At 43.0% G+C, this 13,139-nt stretch overlaps 1 protein-coding gene across 1 annotated transcript in view; it reads left to right on the top strand.

The window, feature by feature from the left end:
- Nucleotides 1–8,374: 8,374 nt before the first annotated feature.
- The window catches only part of SLC44A5 (solute carrier family 44 member 5), a 393,241-nt gene continuing 388,476 nt past the window's right edge, over nucleotides 8,375–13,139 (top strand). The window contains exon 1 of the mRNA XM_004758174.2: nucleotides 8,375–8,431. The gene's annotated coding sequence lies outside the window, so the exon portion shown is untranslated. The remainder of the gene's footprint in view (nucleotides 8,432–13,139) is intronic.

Below are 13,139 nucleotides of genomic sequence, written 5' to 3'. Positions count from 1 at the left end.
TCACGAATCTCATTTTCTTACCTATAAAATATGGAAGACAGGACCTGCAGTCTAAACTCACAGGCATATAGTCAGGATTAAATGAAATAAAGGATGCAAAAGTAATTAATAAATGAGAAGACATTATTCTAAGGAAGGCAATAATTAGTACTTAATGATAACATATGAAACCCATAAAATGGACTCAGAATATTTACAAGCCTAATACTTGTACACCTTAAGAGTTTGAAGAGATGACACAGTAGTTTTTGTTGTTGTTGTTGTTGTTTTTAAAGGAAACTCTATCCCCAGGGTTGGACTCCGACTCACCACCCTTGACATCAAGGATGGCATGCTCTTACTGACTGAACCAGGCGGGCATCCAGACAGAGAAATTCTGAATTAAATCAGAGACTGGGCCTATTTTGCTAATTAAAATAAGCTTGTTATTTGTATTTTATATCCAATGCATACCTTTGTTGTTAGAGGGATTGGGTATTTCACATGTTCTTTAGATGACTTAATTCAATACAATACATGATGCAAATTCAGGAAGAGTGCAAAAAACGTGTTATGATTTTGGAATACAAAAAAAAAAATCTCAGGACATTTATTAGAGCTGGACGGAATCTTTGAGATGATATTTTACAGACCAGAAAACAGAAGAATAGAGGACTTCTACAAGTTTTCAGAGGCAAAATTCAAAACCAGGCATTTGAACTCCAGTGTTCTTTCTGCTACACACCAGTGATGCTGGGGCTACTTCTGGCTAGTGGTACTGAATGGAATCACTAGATATTTAGATAATCTGATTAGGTTGGAAATGTAGGGAGGGAAGGGAAAGAAGTGTTAGTAAGATCACTGTTAATTAGTATGTGGGTTTAAGGGAAAAGTCAGCTCCTGTAAAGGGAAAAAAAAAAGATTTTGTATTCTTTTTGTACACTGGTAACCCCCTCATTACTCTACCTCTTCTGCCCTTCTTTTGAAGCCTGGTTACTACTTTTACATTCTCGGACGGATCTTAAACTTTTGTATGCCCTTGCAGTCCTGGGTCACTGGGGAGGTTCCTTCTCTTATCAGCACGCCAGAAGAGGACAGCTCCTCTAGGAAAATGAAAACTTTCCAAACTCCCAATCAGAAAGAATGCAACCACAGGGACAAAATTTGTACCGGACACCAAGAAATCACTCCACCCTCCCCCCACCCCAGTCCCCCCAACATCTGAGAGCTTGACGTTTTTCCCCTCTATTTCTACAGCCCCAAGGGAACTGTCTAGAGTCCTCGTTTTAAAGAAGTTTAGGGCGTGAACTAGGTCATTCCTTCCAAGTGTCTGGGGGAGGGCTGCGCCTGGAATTAGATTTCCCATCTCCACTGTCTTCCAGTGTTCCTCTTCCCTTTTTGGTTCTGGAGGGGCAGAGGCATTCGCGCGCCCCTGGGCTCATTCGGAACTGGTTCCCGGAGGAGGATTTTGGGGAAGTCGGTGGCTGGGCCGAGTTGCTCGAGCCCGTGCTCTTCTCTTGCAGTTAGCGAGAGTTCTTTTTGGCCTATGGAGACGGGTGTCTTTCGCGCCCGCCCCCCGGCCCCCACACCACGTCCAGCCGCCTGGGAAGAGGTTTCGCAGACCCGAAGGAAAGCAGGCAGGCAGAATGCGGGCCTCACCGGAGTCGGGCTGCCTGGCTTTCCACTTCCTGGCCCCAGAGAGCCGAGGGCTCCCAGCTTCCCCCAGCAGCCCCCCGCTGCCACCACCACCGCCTTCCCCGGCAGCGGCTGCTAGATGACGGCGTCGTCACTGGTTGGATTGGAGGTGGCGGCTCAGACGGGACACCGGGGTGGGAGAGTGGGGGAGGGAGGGTGTGGGCAAAGGGGAGGTCAGCTCTGGGCGGGCGCTCCGGGGACCCTGCGCTGCCCCCTCCAGCAGCTGGAGCGCCACAGCAGCATCAACAGTCGCCGCCGCAGCCACAGCAGCCACAGCAGCGCTAGCGCGAGGCTCGCAGCGCTGCGCGGCCGAGAGCAGAGGGGCGGCGGCGCCCGCGCCAGCCGAATCGAGCCGAGCCGAGCGCGCAGCCTGGCCGCCGTCGCCGCCGCCGCCTCGCAGATGCCATCACAGCAACAAAGGGCTTGCTGAGCGGAGAGCCGCGGCGAGAGCTCGCCTGGAAACCGCCGAGCGGGCTGCGGTAGCCCGGCGGCAGCCGGAGGAAACGCGCGGGGGGTCTGGGGGAGGGGCGGGGCAGAAGATGGCTAAGAAGAGAGGGCCCCCCAGCATCAAGGGTGAGTTCCGCTTCGTTCTCACCTCGGCCCAGCCCACCTCCCACCCGCGGTCCGCCCCGGGGTCCTGCCTGTTTACATCCAGACTCCGCCAGGTGGAAGGTTGTCTGTAGGGGAAGAGTTTGCCTTCTCTGGGAGGTGGAGGGACCTCAGCACTGCCTTTGCCTCCGGGGAGACTCTGACAGGAGTTTGTCTCCTTTTTCTAACCTGGGGAAACCTGGAGATTCTTTCTCTCACCCCACCCCTTTCCTACTCCGAGAGCTTGGGTATCTGTTGCGCGTTCCCCCCTGAGGGCACTGGGGAGAAAAGAGACTCCTGGTTCGTAGCGTCTCGTCCTTTTAGGAAACAGGCTGCATATGTGTGCGTGTGTGTGTGTGCGCGCGCGGGCGCGCGCGAGTGTGTGTGCAGAGAGTGAGTTTTTTCCTTGGTCTTTCCTATTCCTTCCTCCCAACCTCCCCTCTCTTACCGCCCCTTCATCCCTAGGGTGACAAGTTCTGCATCCATTTTCCCAACCTCCAGCCTGAGGAGGTAGTAGCTGTCTGCCTTTCCTTTGGCCCAATGGTTAAGAGGAGTTGCTACCGGCCGGGTCCCTGCACGCTATTTCCCTCTTCCCGACCTGGGCGGGCGAGCAGTGCCCCCTGTTGCTCCTTTGGAACCGGGGTTTCCAAAGTTGGGAAGTTCAGGGGAGGAGAAGCGATGGCAGAAAGGACAAGGAAGAGCTTGTTGCTGGGGTGGTCCAGGGCTGCGACCGGGAGGGAGCCTCGTGGGCAGCATCCGGCTTGGCGGGGCGGGGGACGGAGGGGTGTGTCTCCGGGACTCGCAGAGCGCTGCGCAGCGGGAGCTCGTGTACCGGTCTCAGGCGCGGGGACTCGTAGAGGTCGCAGGTCGACGGCTCCCTCCCACTCCCGTGCTGTCGCTGGGGAACCGGCGGTAGCCCAGAGGTTGTACGCAGCACTGCAGGGAGGTGGAAGTCAGCTCCGTAACCGCGTACGCGGAGGACCGCTGTGCGCCTGGGGGTGGGGAGCCGGACCTCAGTAACTTGGGGAGGAGGAAGGGCCGGTGCTTGAAGTTGGATTTCGACCCAATGGGCCTCTTGGACCGGTAGGCGGAGACATACTGTGCTTTAGGGTTATATAAAATAGGACCACCACTCTGAGATGGGAACCTGTAAATTATTGAATATAACGGCTAGGTTACAGCAGCGCGCTCGGCTTTGACATGCTTCTTGCTTTCCCCCCAAGTCCTGCTTGTGGAAACTTAGCTCCACTCTAGAGGTCACTTAGCGGGACCCAACTTCATCTTGGTGATTCAGCTTTCTTGTTAATTGCTCTGGGGTACTCAAATCACTTACTAGAAAGGGTTTTAAGCCACAATCCTTAATCTTTTGGAAGATTTTTGTAAGATGTTACTTGAAAACATCTGGGATTCTGTTTGAAACTGACTATGTGTGTGTATATATATATATATACACACACACACATATACAATACATACGTATGTATGTATGTATATATATACACAGAAAAGGCCTTAAACCTGATTTTTTATTCTACCAATTAATTAGTATATGTTTATAGTGGTAGACGACTTGAAGAAGGAGAGGATATATTCTTCTTCAATTTCTTTATGGTAATATCAGATAATTCCTCTATATCCAGATTGACAAGGTGCATTAGTTGCACTTTTGTTTAGCTCCTTTTTTATGGAACCATATGGCCTGATGAGCAAAACAGAAGGATTCTTTTTCAGCACTGCTGATGTGGCTATCCATTGGCAGGAATACATTTCATTTCCACTCCAAACCTTGCAGATTGTAAATGGTCCATGAACAGTAGAAAAAATTTTACAGTTTTGCAGTACATGCTTAAAGACAACCTTACTCTTGAAGTTAACCTGGACAGAAGCACACACACACACACATACACACACACAAATCCAAAGAGACCAAATTAATGAGAAGTGAACCAGTATAAGAGGTTTGATGAAAAGACACCTCCTTTTAATTCTCTCTAACCCACCAAAAAACACCCAAGAAATTTTTGCTTTGGATGCCATGGTAGGATTGTGCGTTATTTCCTTAAATTTAAGTTGATGGTGAAATAATTGAAGAATAGTGGTTAATAGAGTTTTGTCATTTAAGTGTTAATAGTTCTTCTGGAAGAATTAATAACCAAGCTTTCTTAAGATTTGTGGCTTCAAGAAATTTCATTGCAGTTTTTTAAAAATAAGGTTTTCTTATGCTACAAGTTTTCCTTAAAGGGAAAGGTATGTTATTTTGCTCTTACTGACTTGTGGGCATTTTTCCCCTGTCTGTTAATGTTGAATTTCTTTTTCTTCCTTCCTTTCTTTCTTTCTTCTTTCTTTATTTCTTTCTCTTTCTTTCTAAACCAGCTTATTTAATTCTTAGAAGGAAAGATGCTTGTTTTTCTTTTTTAAGCCTTGGAGTTTCACTTTGGCAAAGCAGGTTTAGTGGTGATACTTTGTAGATAACAAAAGCAAGCCCAGGAAGTTGTAATCCATTGACCTGCCACAATTTTTCCTTTAAAAATAAAACAGCTCTACAAAAGCATCTGACTGCAGGCTTGCAGAACTGCTTGCTTTCAGGCATCTGCTTGTAAGCTACAACTAGCTAAATGGAGACTGCTTGGTAGAAAACCAAATTGCTCAATTTCTGGACTTTTATTTTTATTTTTATTTTTTTCCTTTTGGCAGCCTGCTAGGGTAAATTTTGCAGAATAATAAACCATAGGTTTAAGAGTATTCTATGCTGTGTTGGTTATTATCTTAGGAGAGCTGCTTTTCTGCTTAGATACACTGCATAGGGCCAGAGATCATTTGTTGGGGCATGTGACAAGCAAGTTGCTCATTGGCTTCTGAAGTCCTAGCAATGGATACTACATACATAGAACAGCTAGAAATTGGCCAAAGGGAAATGTAGTTTCTTAACACTGACAGAAGAATAGAATGAGTTGGCAGCATTTCTCAAGGAATCCTGGCATTCATTTGTGATATCTCATCAAAAGGACAGCTTTTTAAAAACACAAGTGGAGGGGCGCCTGAGTGGCTCAGTGGGTTAGGCCTCTGCCTTCAGCTCAGATCCTGATCTCAGGGTCCTGGGATTTAGCTCCACATCTGGCTCTCTGCTCAGCAGGGAGCCTGCTTCCCCCTCTCTCTCTGTTTGCCTCTCTGCCTGCTTGTGCTCTCTCTCGCTGTTAAATAAATAAATGAAATCTTAAAAAGCAAAACAAAACAAAAATGCAAGTGGAATATTTATCAGTCCAATATTTATGTTTTATTGAAAAAATGTTGTAGTCCATGATCAATAAAAGTCTTATAAATACAAGTTAATTAGTTATGGTGACCTTAACAACTGTGCCCCCCTTCCAATATTAGTGCAGGATTTCTCAGTTATTTAAATTTAAATGTTAAGTTATGCTTGGATTCATCTTCATGCCTTCATTCAGCATATATTTACTGAGCACTGAACACATATCAGGTTCTGTGCAAAACATGAGGGACACAGGGATGAGCATGATAGGCAACGCAGAGTAAGTGCATTGGTAGGGGGCCTGGAAAGAGCAGGTAAACAATCACACGAATAAAAAAAGTCGCAGTTATGATACCATGAAGAAAATAAACTAAGACAAAGAGGCAAAGAAAAAGAAAGAGAGACAAACTCAGAAACAGACTCTTAACTATAGAGAGCAAACTGTTGATTGTAAGAGGGGAGTGGATGGGGGAAATAGGTGATGGGGATTAAAGAGTACACTTATTGTGGAAACCAAAAAAAGAAAATAGGATGATGTGCTAAAAAGGACTGTAGGATTACCTGAGTTTGTCTGAAGAGGTGACAGTTGAGGTGGGAACCAAATGAAAAGTAATTTACATGCCAAAAGCTGGAATGTAGCAATGCAGGTCTTAAGGCACCAATGATGTTGCAGTTTGGCATGTTCAAGTATGAAAGGAAGAGGGCAGTTCAGCTGGAGTGTAGTGCATGAGGTAAAGACAAGTAGGGAGTGGTTTTTGACCCTCAACAGGAGTATAGGTTTTATTTTAGGTGCAGTGGGAAGCCAACTGGATGGTTGAGGTTACTTTCTTATCCTTGAGGCTGATTTCAGAAAAAGCAGCTTTCATATGTCAGGGAGCAAGAATTCCTGTTAAACCTCAAAGGTCCTTCTAGCAGGACTAAGAAATTATTGACCTGGGGCGCCTGGCTGGCTCAGTTGGTGGAGCCTGCAACTCTTGATCTCAGGGTTGTGGGTTCAAGCCCCGTGTTGGTGTAGAGTTTACTTAAAAGTAAAAAAAAAAAAAAAAAAGAAAAAAGAAAAAAAGAAAGAAAAAAGAAAAAGAAACCGGAACATCTGGGTGGCTCAGTCATTAAGTGGCTGCCTTGGGCTCAGGTCATGATCCCAGGGTCCCGGGATCAAGCCCTGCATCCGGCTTCCCACTCAGTAGGAAGCCTACTTCTCCCTCTCCCACCCCTGCTTGTGTCTTCTCTCTCGCTGTGTCTGTCTCTGTCAAATAAATAAACTCTTCAAAAAAAAAAATTGACATGAAGCAGATTAACAGGTTAAAGTGAAATTTATTAAGTATACATACGGAGATTTCACATAGATATGGAAATTCCAAAGACAGGCAAAATGAGGTATATATGTCACTCTGAACTTAGGAGAAGGAGTTAGGGGTCTGGAATTCCAGAGGAAAGGAATGCATTTCACAAAGCAATAAGGAGAGCAGATGTTTATAATTAGATGTTTGCCCTACCATACAGATAGATCATTCAGATAAAATTGATCTCTATTAATAACCCTTATTCTGGGAAAGACCTCCAATTTGGTTCTTCTGTGTGGCTAAGGGAAGGACATAGTTTTTCTTGAGCTTTCAGGTGCCTTCATCTCAAATCAATCCATATGGCAAAGTGGCACATTGTGTGTGTGTGTGTTGGGGGCGGGGTTTATTGGGGGTCTGTCCAGAACCCCTACACATATATCAACTCCTTAGGCCAAGTAAAGCAACCCAATGGACTTCACTTTTCTAAAAGGCCTAGTTATAGTCAAGTGTCCTCTCCTAGTGCTTACCAAAATACCTACAATATTTTGGGCAGAGATGTTGATAGAATTTCTAAAAATTTCTGCTTGAAAAACAATTGTAAAGAAAACAAGTACTAATTCAAAATTGTGGTAATGATTGTTGGGTTAGTTAGCCACCTAGCAAGACTCACAAAGAAGCCTAATCTTTGGACAAGCATACTGTAATGTTAGAAGGGAGAATTGTAAAGAGTCTGGAACATGAGTGTGGGTAAGAGGAATGCGGAAGGCAGCAGGAGGGACTCCTAGGTAACGGGAAGGAGTCCATGAAAGAAGAGTGATGGTGGGAAAGGGGACATAGGAAAACCTCTACAACAACATCAGCCAATTCATGATTTTTGCCAAGAGAAGCGGAAGCTTGATGTGAGAGTGTTCCAAAAGAAACACTCTAATTCAAACACAAAGGAAGTTCAAATCAGGGTACCTTTATGCTTTTGACGGATCTTTTACTTGTGAAGCATTTATAACAAAGCATGCAGGCTTTTAAAAGATCACTTTGATTTTACTTAATCATTATTAGGTTGTTCTCATGGATTACAGATCTCACAGATGAAAGCAGCATGAAAGAATGATAAAAACTGTCATTTGTTGGAGGGAGCTGCTTGACAGCTAGTTAGCAGGGAAAGTTTACCCTTGGGTCTCTGATCTTATTGTGGAGATATTGGCAGGGGGTAGGAAAGTATGGGGTGTTTTGGATGATTTTCTACTCCCTAAGCATTTGTGATTAGAAAGTGCTATGGTGTTTAGGGAAGATATAAATGATAAACATTTTAAAGCTCTCCATTGCCTTTTTCCAACTCCAAACTGTCTACTGCTTTGCCAAAGATTAATACTGAGAATATACTAAGAGTTTTTGTTGGGTCAGGGCTTTGTTTAGTCCCCTCTGTCTCTTTCTTTGAACTCTAAGTCTCTCTTTTGAGCCTAGCAAGGCTGATAGGACCTCAGGGATTATGTAACTAAGAATGGATCTGGCCCTTAGTGATACTGCAACATAATGTGTTTGTGACATCAGCTCTTTTTCATACTATTGAGAATCACACTATGTTTGAGTTAGAAGAAATGCTCAGTGTCCACAGAGTTATTAGAAGAATGATAAAGAGGTGAGTGATGCTGCCACATATGAATAGTGTAGGTCTGTAAGGAATTTGATCAAGATTATTATTTATAAATATATATTCTGTATAAGCCAAGATTTATGTCTTGATTGTATATATGTGTGTGTTTATGTGCACATGTATATATACATGCATGCATATTATATATTATATGTACATATATACATGTATATAATTTAAAGTCCAGAAATATCTATTTCAAATTTGGTTAAGTTTATTCTCTTTTTTTTTAAAAGGATTTTTCATGTATTTATTTGGGGAGAAAGACAGCAAGAGAGTGAGCATGAATGGGGGAAGGGCATCTGGAGAGGGAAAAGTAGACTCCCCACTGAGGGCTGGATCCCAGGACCCTAAGATCATGACCTGAGCCAAAATCAGATGCTTAGCCAACTGAGCCACCCAGGCGCTCCAAGTTTACTCTATGTAAAAACATATTCTGTGTAAGACAGATCTATATCTAGCTCTATTTATATCTCTATCTTTATATGTTACATATATATTTACATATGTATGATAGAGCTCAGTTCCCAATTTATATTCATGCTTCACCCTTTACATATGTGAATGAATATTATTTGCATTTTACATATGAGGAAATTGAGATACAAAGACAGTAGGTGCTTTCCTGAGGTCTAGGAGTAAATTGTATACTGTGGATAGAGACATAACCAAGTCCAGTGACTCTTTTTACATTGTCTACATCCAGTATTTTTTTTTTTTTTACATCCAGTATTTTAATATCTGTTCATTTCCCTCAAGGTTTATCAAACCTAATGTAGAAAGGTAGATCATGTTTTTTCCCTTCTGAATCAAGAGGATGATATATCTTCTTATACTTTCCTCAGAAGTGTCACAACTTTATTGCATTTAAAATTAAAAATACATTGTTAATAAAAAAAATGCTCACAGATGTAAGATGATATTGTATAATGGTTTTATGTTATATTATGTATTATATATATGTTACATTATATTTTGCCTCTCTGTCACTAGAGATGGAAAGGCAAAACAAGGTGAGTAAATGATCACACTTTTTGAAGTGGTATAAGCAGGAAAAGATGCATCCATGTCAACTCTAAGATGAATTGAGATTTTTTTATTTTTTAAAAATTTTATTGATTTATTTGACAGAGAGGGAAATCACAAGTAGGCAGAGAGGTAGGCAGAGAGAGGGGAAAGCAGGCTTCTCGCTGAGCAGAGAGCCCGATGTGGGGCTCGATCCCAGGACCCTGAGATCATGACCTGAGCTGAAGGTAGAGGCTTAACCCACTGAGCCACCCAGGCACCCCTGAATTGAGGTTATTTTGCTGTTCATGTGACAAATGATTTTACTGTTGTGGTAGCCAGCCTTCAAGATGTCCTCTATGTCCTTTGTCTACTGGTATTCACACCCTTACATTCTTCCCTCTTACACTGAATCTGGGCTGACCTGTGTGACCAGTAAAGTATAGTAGAAAGCTACATTGTACATAAAAGCATTGTAGCTTCTGCCTTGCTCTTGTGTATCTTTTGCTTTCCTATCTTGCTTACTTCAGGGAAAACTAGTTGATGTATTGTGAAAACATTCAAATATCCCTGTAGAAAGCCCCACTGTGGGAAGGAGCTGAGCCCTCCTGCTAAGAACCAGCACCAGCTTGCCAGCCATATGAGCGATCAACCTTGCAAACATACCCTCCATTCCAGTTAAACCTTCAGTTGTCCATTGCCTCAGTCAACATCTGACTAAATTTCGCAAGAAACCCTAACCCAGAAATGCCCACTAAGCTGCTTCTGGATTCCTGTATCAAAGAAACTGTGAGAGAGAATAAATGGTTACTATTGTGTTAGGCCACTAAATTTTGGAGTAATTTGTTGCATAACATTAGATAATAATATATTTGTAATTTATTATTTTTGCATCTCTCTCTTGGGAGATCGAGGCCCTCTCAGGGGTATATAAATATTAGGGGAGATGCGTGTGGAAGAATATATATATTTTTAAAAACACTCTGCTACAAGGGGATTAATTTACTTATTTTGACAGTTATCTTGAACCCTCTCTGTCACTTTCAGTCTCTTAAGAATAAAAGGAACACTCTAGTTCACAATCTTTCTTACTAATCTCAGGCATGTCCTTGAATTTTAGCCGTCTTTCCTACTGTAGTGAATTGGATTGAAAACCTAAAGTTCTCTTTTCCTGTTTTCCTGGAGTCTCTTTTAGCAGCCTGTCACTTTCCCATATTTTTTGATCCTCATCCCTAGCTCCTTTGCTTCTCTCAGTTTAGAAGGTACCTTCCAACCAGAAGCCCCACTGAACTAAAAATCAGAGTGGTAAAGAGAGAACACAGAAGTCCTAAAATCCACAGACAGCCTGAGACTTCACAGCTGAAACTGAAAAGACAAAAAGTCTCTTAAAACCTATAATCTACCAGTAAAAGGGTCTCCAGTTATATTTGTCTACTCCTTCCTACCAAAGAATCTCTTCTCCCTCCCAGCCCAGCTAGTGCTTTGATGTGTAACCAGGAAAGTGAGAAAAAGGATAAAGAAAAAAAAAAAAGAAGAGAAGGCTGCAATCCCTTCTATTTCAGAGTGGGATATCCATCCATTTTATTTCACTCATTCATTTGACAAATATTAGCTGAAGACGGATTCTGCGCTAGGTACAATTCTGAGGGACTTACCAGAGAAGAAAATGGAGGCTTTTTTGAGGTTTCCATTCTACATAGGGAAGATAGGTAATGAATAATAAACACTAATAAGCAAATCGTTGATATTAAAAATTGAAAAATGTTGTGAAAAAATGAAGAGCACGGTGAGGAGGATTTGGAACGCTGTTACGGGATGATGGAGAAGATCAGTTGTGGGTAGTAATAGGATGCTTAGGATAGACCTAATTGAGAGGTAATGTTGGAGAAGGTTAAATAGTTACTCATGGCAGGGGAATAACCTTCTAGATAAACAGAGAGCAGGTTGGGTGAATTTAGAAAGGAGAATAGAAGTAGGAAAGGGGATCAAGAAGACGAGGGAGGACCAGCTTCCATTAGGCCCTTTAGACACTTTAAAGGAATTTACCTTGGGGGTGTCTGGTTGGCTCAGTCAGTGGAGCCCTTTTAATCTTGGGTTCATGAGTTCAAGCCCCACAATGGGTATGGAGATTACTTTAAAAAATCACTAGCTTATTAATTAAGTGAAATAAAGGACTTTGACTTTAACCTTGAAGGTTTTTAACAGGTTTTTAGCAGAAGAGTGATATGATATGACTTACATTTTATTTTTTTTAAAGATTTATTTATTTTAGAGAGAGAGAGTGTGAGCATGAGTGGGTGAGGAAGAGAGAATCTTGAGCAGTCTCCATGTCCAGTGGAGTGCCTACCACCACTGTGGGGCTCGGTGTCAGGATGCCAAGACCTTGACCTGAGCCCAAACCAAGAATCTGCTGCCCAACCAACTGCACCACCCAGCTGTCCCATGACTTACCTCTTGAAAGAATTGTTGGGGCTACTGTGTTGAGAGTGTCCTATAGGTGCAAGGAGAGAAACCAGAAGAGACTAGTAAGATGTTTGCAGTATTTCAGTTGAGAGATGCTAGTGGCATCCATTAGGGGAAAAGCACGAGACATGAGAAATGCAAGGACAACTGAATGTATTCTGAAGGTGAAGCTGATATGGTTTTCTGAACTAACAGTGTGTGGAGGGTGAGAGAAAGATAGGCATCACAGATGACTGCACGGTTTTTGGCTTGAGTGACTAATAGGATGGAGTTGCCATCAGTGTTATTAGAAAATTGTGGATGGGGCAAAGTTAGGGGGAAAGATTGGGGGTTCACTTTTAGACATACCTGGGTTTGAAACATTTATTTGATATTCAAGTGGAAGTGACAAATAGGAGGTTGGATATATGAGTCTGGAGTCTGGGAGAGAGGCAGTTTGGGAGTCATCAGAACATAGGTGGTATTTAAGGCCACAGACTGGCTGACTCACCAGGAAATGAGTGCAGACTGAGATAAATAACCTGAGCCCAGGCTTGCTGCGATATGAAGAGGAAGGAGAGAAGAGGAGGAAACCGGTAAAGGAGATTGAAAAACAGTAACTAGCGAGTAAGGGGGAAATCAAGAGAGCGTGGGGTCCTGGGGCTAAGGGGGAAAGCGTGGGAAAGAGGAGGAATAATCAGCTGCCTTAAATGCTGTCCATAGGTGGAGTAAGATGAGGCGGACTTAGAAATGGCCACTGGATTTATTAACGTAAAGGTGACTGCAAACCCTGGCAAGGGTGGTTTCACTGTGGTGGCAGTGATGGTCTGAAGGGACCAGGTTAGGAGAGATGGGCGGAGGATTAGAGAAGCTTCGTTCGCTCTTTTGAAGGGTGTTGTTGCAAAAGGGGCAAAGCAGAGGTGCTGCGGCTGGGAGTGAGAGGAGCCCTAGAGAAGAGAATTTGATTTTTTTGAGATGGGAGAAATAATAGGTTTCGTTCCATGTTGTGTGTTACTCTTTGCTTTTTGAGATGGTCTTTAACCTCTCTTTTACTATTTTACATTTTTTGGTTGCTTTTTTGACAGTTTCCTGGGGAGATAAGGAAGAGTTCGTGTAGAACGACTTTCTATCACTGAGTTATGTTTCTTTTTATCTTTATTTCTTTAAATATAGTAAATATAGCACTAAAAGAGGCATATAAATGGACCTCTGGGCAAACTATTTAATAAAATATGCCACAATAGGA

Source organism: Mustela putorius, unplaced genomic scaffold (genome assembly GCF_011764305.1).
Source record: "Mustela putorius furo isolate JIRA1106 unplaced genomic scaffold, ASM1176430v1.1 tig00003853_pilon_pilon_pilon, whole genome shotgun sequence".
Lineage (NCBI taxonomy): Eukaryota > Metazoa > Chordata > Mammalia > Carnivora > Mustelidae > Mustela > Mustela putorius.
Note: the sequence above shows the minus strand (reverse complement) of the source record. Positions and strands in the feature narration are given on the sequence as shown.